The sequence below is a fragment of the Festucalex cinctus genome, chromosome 2, assembly GCF_051991245.1.
Source record: "Festucalex cinctus isolate MCC-2025b chromosome 2, RoL_Fcin_1.0, whole genome shotgun sequence".
In the NCBI taxonomy this organism is placed as follows: domain Eukaryota; kingdom Metazoa; phylum Chordata; class Actinopteri; order Syngnathiformes; family Syngnathidae; genus Festucalex; species Festucalex cinctus.
This window is the reverse complement of record NC_135412.1, coordinates 38,550,841-38,561,489: the sequence shown is the minus strand read 5'-3', so window position 1 is coordinate 38,561,489 and position 10,649 is coordinate 38,550,841. Positions and strand designations below refer to the sequence as shown.

The 10,649-nt window shown below is 38.1% G+C and overlaps 1 protein-coding gene and 1 long non-coding RNA gene across 4 annotated transcripts in view; one reads left to right on the top strand and one right to left on the bottom strand.

The window, feature by feature from the left end:
- Positions 1–429, bottom strand: part of LOC144014764 (uncharacterized) — a 1,037-nt gene extending 608 nt beyond the window's left edge. The window contains exon 1 of the long non-coding RNA XR_013282563.1: positions 1–429. This exon is cut by the window's left edge and continues 349 nt beyond it. This is a non-coding gene — a long non-coding RNA (uncharacterized LOC144014764).
- The window catches only part of LOC144014762 (vitamin D3 receptor A), a 78,671-nt gene that overhangs the window by 9,414 nt on the left and 58,608 nt on the right, over positions 1–10,649 (top strand). The window lies entirely within an intron of this gene.

The window sequence follows — 10,649 nt, the reverse complement described above, 5'->3', positions numbered from 1 at the left end:
CTTAGGAAGTGGTCGAAACGGCCGCGTCACCGCTTCAACTATGACTTAACCCCGTCATCACTGTGCTCTTGAGCACTGGTCGATGCTTTTGAGCTTTGAAAATAAGGATCAAGCGTGAGCTGATTGCCATCTGTAGCCTTTTTGACTCCCTTAGCCAAGTTAGCCATTCTCTCCCCCTCAACACTCTAGCTCAGCCTCTCTTCTTCTACTGTTGTCTCCTACCCGATCTTGTCCAAAAGACTCATCACAGCCATCTAGTGGCCAGGAATACTCATATAGTAACCCGATCGGCTTGATACTTGAGCACAGCTGCCCAAGGCTTTCCTCCACCCGTTTCCATAAAAAAAACATAGTAGACGTCAATTAACGTCTATGGCGGCCAATCCTAGGATTATACTGAACGTTTTTAAACGTTTATGGCGGTCAAAGAGTTAATGTATGTAATGTACCTTTCTTAGTTACTAGCTGATGTTCTGTCTTCTACCTCATTCTTCTGGACAGGAAGTATGTTGAGCAATGAGATGAATAGCTATCAGTTTCATATAGTATGAAATTTACACAGTCGGATCGGTCGGATGAAAAGTAGAGAAATGAAAGGAGCTGAGTGACACACGTACTGTTGTTTGCACAGGGTACATTGTCATGCATGTGCTTTCCCCCCCCTTTTTTTTATTAGAAGGTGAAGCTAACTTGCATGACCCACCCCAAGGAAAAAAAATATATATATATATTATTTATTTATTTTTTATCAAACGGATTTCAAATTGGGGCGGCACGGTAGTCGAGTGGTTAGCACGTCCGCTTCCCAGTTCTGAGGTCTCCGGTTCGAGTCCAGGCTCGGACCTTCCTGGGTGCATGTTCTCCCCGTGCCCGCGTGGGTCTTCTCCGGGTACTCCGGTCTCCTCCCACATTCCAAAGACATGCATGGCAGGTTAATTGGGCGCTCCGAATTGTCCCTAGGTGTGCGTGTGAGTGTGGATGGTTGTTCGTCTCTGTGTGCCCTGCGATTGGTTGGCAACCAGTCCAGGGTGTCCCCCGCCTACTGCCCAGAGCCAGCTGAGATAGGCGCCAGCAGCCCCCGCGACCCTTGTGAGGAATAAGCGGTCAAGAAAATGGATGGATGGATTTCGAATTGCATGACAACAGACAAACAGAAAATTCTTGCCTGGAGTTGTGAACCGTCGGTGGTGGCACATTTGGGTGCATTTGCATGATAATTAGTTTCACCACTTAAACAATAACATCATGTTGGTTTGTTGGAGCTCCATAGAGCATGGAACGCCAAATTGGTTCACAGTGAGTTACTATTGAACCAGAACTGAACTGGCTCTGAACACTAGCCCAACCCGCACCGAGGTTGTTTGAATGGAAAAGATATGTGTTGCTCAGGAGGTTTGTTTGTGCTTGAGTTCCAGGCAGGTTGTAAAATGATAGCTGATTGTTTTGATATTTCTGCTAATTACCAACAGTCTGTTATGTACATTTGCACAGATCCACAACCTATGGAAAGACATGCTTGCTGCTTTGTGTTGAGTGCTTTATTAAGTTCATGATGCGTTTTGTTTACGTGCTGTCCCGTGTGTTTCGGTTACATTATGTTGATGCTTTATAAATTGAGAGGGTACAGAGTAGACTAGAGTAAAGTACTTAATCACAGCAGTTCAAATGTCTGAATTAATTATTTTTACCTTTGTTGACTAATATGTATTCTTGGTATGAACATGTGTAAACTCAAGTTGTTTTTGTTTTTACTTTTGGCAGTTGGAGTATTGGAGAAAAAGTGGAAACTTTTTAAGTTGAACGTCCCAAAAGTCATACAAACAACAAATTTCTAAATGGTGCGGTTATAACCAGAATTGGAAAATTAACTACCCTAACCTAATATTACATAGTAAAGAGTCTAACTACTTAGTATGAATGAAACTTCTGAAATCAGTCAATTACATTTAAAAAAAAATTAAATAAAATCCAAACTGAATAGTGCTGTTCTATTCTATGCAACATGTAGGTAGAAACATTTTGTCAGAAGTGAGACAACCCTTTCGATCTTCTCATTTCATGGAGACATCTACTAAAGATGCCGTAACGTTATTGACTACGTTTACATTCGGCCAATAAACATTTTAAAACCCGAATTTTACCAGTATTCAGGTTTTGAAAGCCCATGTAAACACGCGCAGTAACCCGAATATTGTCTTTTTCAGGGTTTTAAAAACCGAGAATTTTCTATTTGCTATTGTTATTATTAAATTTACACTATTAAGCATTCACTCATGTGAGCTATTGTATGTATGTACGCACGCAAGTTAATTTACACCATTCATATCCCAATACTGAGAGACTCGATATTCTAACCAATACGACAAAAGTATCTTTAACTTCACAAATAGCAGGAAATATTTTTTGGTTTGTCGATTGTGGCTTCTTGAGCAGTTTAAAAACCATAGAGAGGAAACCCTTAAGCAGTGATCAAGTTTTAGAGTAAAGGTAAAAAAGGAAGTGGCCAGACTTGAAATAACAGATGACTGTGGTTACAACCACAACCATTACATAACGATGCAGCCATGTGTAGTAGTACCTATGATTCAGATAAAAATAGGTTGGGAAATTCTGTTACTTTCATTTTTTATTTTTATTTTTTTTTGTTAATTGTCTTTGTGCTACACAGCAAGATAGACAAGTAATTGTAGGATGTACTGTACTCACACTTGTAGTTGGGTTAAAACAAATTCTTGTGATTAACAGTGTGGTTTATTTGGTCAAGTGTGCACGCTATCATTCGAACTCTACTGTAGTGCACACCAAACATGTGGAACAACTTACAAAAGACTGCTTGAGTGTGACTTCCAATCTCATTTTTGCTGTTAACATTTGGTCAATTGATTATTAAAAAAAAAAAAAATAATAAAAAAATTAATTAAAAAAAAGAATATTAAGCAAACTGGACAAAAATAACTAAATTTTAGGGTCCGGTTACTGAACACCAGACAAGATTAGATGCTTCCCTGTGTGTGTGTGTGTTTTAGTTTTTTTTTTTTTTTTTTTTTGTTTTTTTTTTTTTTTTTTTTAAACTACTTTCTTGTACACTTCATTACTTCAACAGAATGTTGGGAAAATTCAAGCACTTGAAATTTATAAAGCCTTTCAGGAACTTGCCATATTGAGAATAATAAATCAGCAATAAGGAAGTAAAGAAGCAGATATTATTCTGCTTTATTGCATTCACATGTGACTGCTAAATCCTCTAATAGATTCCTTATGGGAGGCAGTTGTGTGGTAACAACATGCGCAAATGTACTTTACCTGAGGCTCTGGTGTTGTGGCTGGTGGGATTAGGTCTCTTTTCAAGCGCCCGCTGTAAGGGGCTTGGTGAGATAAACCGAAATAGCGGCTCACCTAACCATTTAAGTACACGGCTTGCCATGCATGAAGGGCTTCTAGAATCCTCAGCTTTAACTTCTAACAGACTTGCGGTGGTGAACAATGCCAAAGACCATGCATACGGTCTAGAGGAGCTTTAACGGAAGAGCTCCAGTTAGGGGCTCAGTTCCCACGAGGCCAAGAATGTGTTCACCACAAAAACCTCCTTAGCATTCTCAACAGGATATGCAGCTCTGCTTTAAAGCACTGTGCCAAGGTGTTGGATTTCATACACAATAATAAATTTATTATATTTAAGCTTTTCTTTTCTGTCTTCACTAGTTTTTCACATTTTCTATGCATAAAATGTGTATTTGTCGAAAAAAAACAAAAAAAACAAAACAGATTTACTGCTTTCCAAAATTTGAGGATGTAGATATTTGGCTTGTACAATATGGAAGGTGTGACATTGTACATCGCATTAAACAGGACGATTTTTGATGTTATCACCTGATGTGTGCTGATTTTCATTTTTGTGGAATGACAGTATGACACACACTGAAGATCTAGTTGGAGACGATCTGAACTAAGGCTTTTTAATCAGCCTGACGTGACAGTTAACTTGCAACATGTTTTACTGCTGCAGTAAAAGCTCAGTTGGTTCATTAGTGCCGCCACTCAGTGCATGTGTGCTTGCACTCAGCATTGCAGATTTTTGAGTCTTGATACTTAGAAAAGAAATTCATATCGATAGAAATGCTGTAAAGGTAAATCATTATCTATTCAGTTGGAGGCATGATGCTACTTGTTGGCCAGAAATGCCATGGGACTCGACACTTACACACACCTAAAACTATGAAAATGAAAGTGAAGGTGAGAAAATGCAAATAAGTAATCTGTAATATAAGGAGGCTCCATGCTTTTTGCTCTTTTTTTATTATTATTATTATTATTATTTTTTATAGTTTTACCCAGCAAACATGATTTAAACAAACAAAACACACTTTTTAAACATTGCATTTGCAAGCGTAAAATGTATATCAAATACGATGTATCGTAATATATGTCTGTTAGGCATGCATTTGCCTGGTGAGCAGTGTTGCCACAGTTACCTTGAAAAAGTAACTTAGTTACTTTACTGATTACTTGGTTTTAAAAGTAACTAAATTGCGTTACTGATTACTTGATTTTAAAAGTAACTAAGTTAGATTAAAAGTTACTTTTTTAGTTACTTTCAGCAGCTGCCGATAACACCATCTCAACATAAAAATAATGCAGTAGAAACGGAGTTCCAAATACTTTATTGAAAGTGCATTTTTAACATGAAAATAAAGGTTTTTTTTTATGAAAAATAAAATAGGCAGTCTCTCTTGACTTCTTGTAACGTAAATACTTTTTATAAAACAAAAAATAAAAATCTATCCAGGTTGAAAATTAAAATCCCCGAAATTCCTCTATTGTTTGTTTGTTCCGCTATTCCAGTGTGTACACATGTATCAGTTTAAATATTTATTAGTAGTTATTGACAGTTATAATTGTTTTTTGGTTTGTTTGTTTTTTCTCTTCAAAATAAGGATCAGGAAAACAAAAGGTTGATAATTTAATGTTAAATATAAATATTTAACCTTTAGACAGACACCAACACAATTAAACAGAATATTTGCACATTGTGAAGTATTTCAGAAACATAAATTTAAGACATGAAATAAACCTACCGTCCAGCCAAAAGAAATATGAAGCCACCTTATGGAACAATAAATCTATCAAACACATTTTAACCACTTAATATATGCAAAAATATTTCCAAAAGTTCATTTCCCTTTTTAATCAACAATTTTTGTATTTAACAATTGTTTTTTCTTTTGTCATCACTTTCATTTTTGGTTAATGTATGACATCTTTTTTTGTTTTTTTAATCTGAGACACGATGATGACCACAGAATCACTACTGTTTATATTTTGTTTTTTGGGCTGTCGTAATCGCGGGCACGTCTCAGTTCTCCTATCTGCTGCTCATGCTAGTTGTAGACATTGACAGGGAGCCACAAACTGAGAAATGAGATACTTGCAGTGTGCTTTTAGCTTAGCTGGTGTGTTGGCTGTGGGACATACCTGTGTCGTTTGAATCCATGCATTGGATCGTCACGGGAGTTATTCTTTTTGGCTCGCGCGCAGTACCAACGCCGGCCCAGGACATACAAGTGCACCGAGAGGACTCGATAGCCATGGGAAATACCGAGATGTACGGCACCGGCTTCTGCTAACTGTCTCCATTTGTATGTTGTCACTCGTTGCGCGCGCACGCGCCGTGTCGCGAGCACGGAAACACGGAAGTAGCTTGAATGGTGATGCTACTGAAATGTAAACAAAACAAGTAGAGCACGGCGCAGAACTCTTGCTATTGTTATGAAAACCATAAAGCCTCACTCGCAACCGATACGGTCGTTTAGCTCCCCTTGACGAACGATGGTTCGGTCGAATCGTTTTTTTGTTCCACCCCTACTGAAAACGTAACTTGTCTGACGTCACTCCCCCTGGCGAGAGGGCGGAGACGACCTCATCCCATAATGCTTCACGGACCAGTTGAGGATGGAAATAAATTATTTTTTTTACCACTTTTATGGTCCATAATGCACACTTTTTTTGTTGTGTTGTGTGCCTGTTGGTTAATAAAACTAGTAGTAAAAGTATCATCACTTTTGTTTTGAATGTGCAAACCATTCACGACCAGACCATGGCTGAATTCAGTGTGGTGATCAATGACTTCTGCCTCATCTTTGTAGTTAGCAGTAGTTGTTTGTGACTGTTACAACAGTGAGATAGTTTGCATTCTTCATGAAAAATGTGGAGTAACGCATTGATTCTCTGGACAGTAACTTTAATCAGACTACTTTGTAGAATAAAGTAACGCGTTAGACTATTAGTTACTTTAGAAAGCAACTTTTTTGAGTAACGCGTTACTAAGTAACGCGTTACCGGCAACACTGCTTGTGAGGTAGCGTGTGATTCTGCATGTGAGTGTCTAGATGTGAGATGTGGTCAACAGCAGTTTCTATGTGAATGTGGTCACTGTTGTGCGTTTGTATGTTTTACTGTTATCACAGCAGCATTCATAATGGTTGAAAGTGGCACCAGCAACTTGCTAAATTCGAAAATAAAAATCTTCTTGGTATCCAGTCTCTACATAGTTACTAACTGTTGCTTGTGTGATACCGTACAATTGTTACACAGGTCTAATTAGAACCGGATTACAACGGAGCGTAAATTTGAACAGCAAAATACCAAATAATAGCGTGTAAACTACACACAGCCATGGAGTTGGACCGGAAATGAAGTTGGATGTTACCACATACGTTAGGTGAGAAGAGGGGCTATAAGGTAAAAAGTATACCGGTAATTATTTAAAACGTAATAAGCTTTATTAGTCGCACATTGGAGAAATTTGCATTGCTTGAGCATTGCTTGGATGTAGAAAATGTACAAGAAGTACATTGCAGAAGTTACAATACTGAAATGTTTTCTGTGCTGAAACTACCCAGTCCAATCCCATCAGCAACCTAAAGTTATTTTGAGTGCTGATTGAACATTTCCTGTAAATTTAAAAACATGGTGGGCCGCCAGTGGACTTCTGTACTTCCACCTAGAGGCTTAGCAAGTTTGCTGGCGGAAACCCTGGAACAGCTAACAGTCTGATGTCTGTCACCCTGTGTTTGTCAACACCATATTTGAACACTTGGAATATTTTAGTGGTAGTTAGCTGAGGATATACTGCACATGAGGCTTTTTCACATTTCTGGATATTGTAAGAAACTACCAAAGAGAGAATCCCAGGGCAAACACACTCCAATGAGATTCAGCCTGTCTCTCTTCGCTTAGTCTTTGTGTTAGTGTGTTGAGGCCCAGTGTAAGGGATTGCACTGAGCGGTAAACCCTCCTTCCTGCGCACCACCACCCCCGCCCTCCATTCCATTCCTCATTTTGTTTTTTTCTGATGTGACTGTAGCACAGAGACGAGCCCACTGAGGGGATTGGTTCTAACACAGCAGGCCTCCCGCATGAGGCTCCACCCATCACTTCCTGGGACAATTAGCCACCCACAAGGGATATAGATGGCTGATCGCTCATCTGCATGTACAAGCACTTGAACTATGCTAATAGGGCATTTGTATCATATCCTCTGCCTGTCTCCGTTTTGACTTAAGGCTGGGAAAACTTGCAGAATGGAGGATGGAAATCTATTGATTCGATTATGTATTGTAACATAAGTGACCAGATGGACCATTGATTGCAAATTGCAATTAAGTAAAATGGCAAAATGATTTCACACCCATAATTGTAATTTATGTCCAATTTATTGCTGTTAACGTTTATTGGAGTTTTTTTTTTCTGAGTTTCCAATGTCCTACTGTGTAAGCTGTCTTTAATTTGAATGCACCTGTGGTGTGTTTGCAAGTTCTTAACGTTGTGAAAGTACCCTGAGTACACCATGTTGCTTGCGTGTAATTCTGCACTCTGTGAGCGTGTGTCAAGCTGTTTGATGACACCCCAGTTGGAGTGTACTGTAAATATAAACACAAGACAAAAAACAAGTACCGTACATGCATTCTATATTTGAAGCAAGGACACACAGCAAAATTGCCAGTGTTATATTTAGCACTGAGTGTGTTAAATCTAACACTAGAAAAGTGTTAATTTGTGTTCACACCAATGATTGCAAATCTTACACTTTTCAAAGTGTTACTTGTTTTTTCACATTTAACCAGCGTTACTAGAACACTGTATACTAGTGTTAAAATCTACGCTGAGTAGCGTTGAAAGTACTCTACACTAGTGTCAGTGTTAAACAGTTAATTCTGCCAAACTACACTTAGCTCCGTTGTTTAAAGGGATACTTGACTCATTGAACAATTTTCAGCAGTGACAAGTTAATATTTTGTCCAGAATGAAGTAGTCTTTCTACCTACACTGCCTTTGATCACTTGAGTGTCCTTGATTTTTGTTGTGTTCGGATTGTAATTTTCTTAGCAACAACAGATGGCAACGGCAACACACAATAGTTCATCTTTATTTGCACACACATGCGAGAGCGAGAACTTTGCTTTCTTTTATGGGCTTAAACGATAACACATTTTGAAGGCCAGAGTGTTTTACATTCACACTTCAATGTTATCACTCTGTTTTTACACCTTGTGACAGTATGTCACGTGCATTTACAAAACAATACTGTCTGCTATTACTCTCCTCAAAATATATTGCAAACCAATCCAGTGGTACGTCATGGTACCCGGGTCGACCTCAATCCTATCCATTCCATTCTCACATTCATCTTTTCACATTCTTCTCGTTTAAACAGTGTTTATTATTATTGTTGTTGTTGTTGTTGTTGTTGTTGTTGTTTTTATTTTTAGAATGATTCTTCTATTAGTGAAAACAGTCTCAATTTAAGCAATAGGCCAAAAACACAAGCAGGGTTATACCGTACTGGCTGTAATGAGGTCTCGTGATCTGCACTGACATCTTGCGTGGCATACTCGCGCATGGTGACCATTCAGTGTCCTTTTTTACATACCATACATTTAGACCAATATCATGAGTTATAAAACCTTAGCCATTCAAAATTCAACCGCGTAGAAAAATGTCAGTTTTGAAGTATTGTCACTGCATGTTCTTGCTGTCCTCTCTGAGTGAGTGATGCTTTGACTCATAGTTGGCTTTGTGCAGCTATAGTGTTTTCAACAGAGATGTTGGTGACACCAAGCTAAACCACAAATGAAGACCCTGGAGTGGAGTTGCAGCGTTTAATTGTCTTCATAAGCATGTGGTGAAAACTGTAAATACAAAAATACCAAGTCAATCGCTACACTGTAACGTCAACACAAAGAAAACAAAGTGCCTCGATCTCATTACAACGATGATTCGATGAAAATAAACATTAATATCCATGCTAGCAAGTACAAAGTATAATAAAATGAAACTTACGGCATTCCTGCCTGATAATTCTACGTGGATGGCGCTGGATAGTGTTTAGGCTCGGCACATGTGTTGTCTCTGTTCGTGCAAGATGGCGTCTCGGAAGTACGTCATCGAAAACCGGAAGTACGACATCAAAAACCGGAAATATGTTAAACGATACTATTTTCCTTCTAACATAAATCAAATTGTTAATTACCATCCAAACAAAAATCCTTTTTATATAACGAACATGAATATATATTTTTAATATTATAATTTAAAGCAATAAACTTATTTACATCAAAAAAGCCGTGGAGGCAACGCAGCAGCATTGGTGTAAAACGTCTGCCATCATGCGGTTGTGCTGGTTTGTACAAGCTCCCGCACCTTATCTGGCATGTGGTAATTCGGAGATTAGTTTATGTGTGAATGAGATCTTCTGCTCTTAGAGTGCTCCTGAGTCAGAATCGAACAAAGTGGCGATGTAATAGGATTGAGCTTCATCCTCACAGTCTTATTTAGGGATAGACCGATTATCGGCTGGGCCGATTATCGGCGCCGATATTCAGCATTTTGAGAAATATCGGCATCGGCCATTTTGAAGAATCATATGGACGATAATAGATCAATTTTTTTTTAAGTGTTAACTTCAGGGAACTAATTTAAATGTAAATTTAAAAAAAAGAAGTTTTTATTTTCATTTTTGTCGACCCTGGGAACTCTCTGCACCTTCTGTTTTTGATTGAAATTAAAACTAAGATAAGTAAAAATTTAATACTTTGGATATTTTGATAGACTTTTATTTTGTGTAGAAAATAATTCTTTGTTTTTATTTAACTTTTGAAAGCATGCTACTGCACCTGGGAGATCCCAGAACTTGTCTATTGACTAAGATTTTGAATAAAAAAAAAAAAAAAAAAACTTAAAAATATTTTACTAACCCTAAAAGTTGCTCAATAAACGTATGCTTTAAAATAAATAAATACATAAATAAAAGGATAAGAGCTGGAGTTTGTATTTTTTCCAAATTTTGATGTCCCTTTTTAGTGAAATTGAACATCGGCTCCAAATATCGGTTATCGGCATCCTTCACTACTAATAATTAGTATCGGTATCGGGCCCGAAAAAACCTTATCGGTCTATCTCTAGATTAGTCAGGTTGACAAAACAGTGCCATGGCTCAGGTGGTAGAGTGGTCGCTTTGAGTGCCTTGTAGGTGGAAAAAGAACTAAACAAGTAAAACCCCATCTCCTAAGTTGGTGTTTTCCTGCTCGGCTTGTCCCTCAACTGGAAGAAGTCAAAGGTTGTGAAGAAGTCCAAGAATATGACCTCCTGCA